This window comes from Taeniopygia guttata, chromosome 2 (genome assembly GCF_048771995.1).
Source record: "Taeniopygia guttata chromosome 2, bTaeGut7.mat, whole genome shotgun sequence".
NCBI classification, from domain to species: Eukaryota; Metazoa; Chordata; class Aves; order Passeriformes; family Estrildidae; genus Taeniopygia; species Taeniopygia guttata.
Genome location: NC_133026.1, coordinates 23623182 through 23624826, shown reverse-complemented (window position 1 = coordinate 23624826; position 1645 = coordinate 23623182).

Here is a 1645-nt window from a genome sequence, read left to right as displayed (position 1 = left end):
TTGGTTATGTTCTGTCCACTTGTTTATCGTATAAACTTTAAAATTTTGGTTTTTATCAGTTTACTTGCCACAATCTAACAATGATTTCCTGTCCCTGCTTACTCCCTCACAACAAATAGAATCTGGTCAAATAGATTGTAATATTCATGAGCGATATGTTTTTAAAATACTCTATAAAGTCATTCTCTAATGGCCTTTGGAGAACTTAGAGGAGGGTGGTACTTCATATGTATATTAGCAGGCAACTAGACTAATATTTCCAGAATATACTTTTCCAGCTATAGCAGGAAAACCCAGACCAAGATCCTTGCATCTTGTGTTCTGCCACTGTTTGTTAATCAGAAGAATACCAAATTGCATTTCACAACACCTGCACCTTCTTACTCCTACTTTTTTTTACCTGGAGACTGCTAAAAATATTTTGGATGCTTGGAAGCTTTCTAATGTTACATCTGAAATTATTCACAACTCTTGTTTTCCATGGAGATTGTTAAAGAGTTGTGCTCCTTAACTGATATGTAGATAACCAGGTAGGAGACAGGAAAGAAAACTAGACATGTTTCCCATGAGTCTCTTTGACCTTTTCACAGCATTTTGCTTCCCTTTCAAAATAGTCTTGAACTCTTAAACCAAGGAAATATTATATTATCATTATTTCAAGTATTTGCATTTGAATCTTCAGCCCAGTTAATTTATTGATTAGTTCCTGCAGTTTCTCAGGTAGCAGTAGGAGTTTTCACATACTCTTTCACCTACTGGCTTTGATTTTCAGTCAAGGGCTCTTTCCTACACCCAGAACCTCTGTAGGAAAGCGGTCTTTCAGCTCTGTGTCAAAATTGTTTAAAAAACATTGTGGTTTATTACATCTTCTTCACTTTGTAAAGAAATTTTCAGGTATTACAAAAACATCCAGATTAGCCAAAATTAGCAGCAGTAGTATCTGTTCTTCAATTCAGGTCTAGATAATGGTAGTACAAAATTTCATTAGAAGTGGAAATTATTTAATGTTCCTGGTACTTATGATCTCTATACTGATGATTTCTCTATAATTCACTGATACTTAACTGTGAAAGGACCAGTTGCAGGCTAATTTTGATGGTAGCAAAGACAATTCCATAGATTATTGCACTGTCCTCACATTGGGAGTCATTTAAATGGAATACTGTACTTCAGTGCCAAGAATTATATTGCAGAGTTAAAAAGGAAGGTTTGCTGAATGCCAAGGTCTTACCAGTCCTCAACCAAAATTATGTAGTACACTGTCATGGAAAATGTTCTTAAAACCCAGGAAGTCTAGTTCCAAATCTCTGTTTTTCCTCTTTCCTCATTCCAGGAATTTCACCAGTGAATGAGCTCAGTGTTAGTTCAGACATTCCCCTGCATGCATAACCTGGATGATGCTGTGGGTAGGTTCATGTGATCCAAGCAGGAGGTCACTGAATAACTGCCTATTGTTAGGTGATCTTTGGTTACATTCTGAGTTGCATTGACATCTCACCTTGGTAATAGAGAATGTAAGTGAAGCCTAGCTAAATCTGTTAAGTCTGTAGCTCAGAGGAGGATAATGCCTTCTATTCAAGTGTTGTGCAATGAGATTCAGCTGGCCTGTGGAGACTCTTGCACAAGGCCTGGGAGGGAGAGGCAC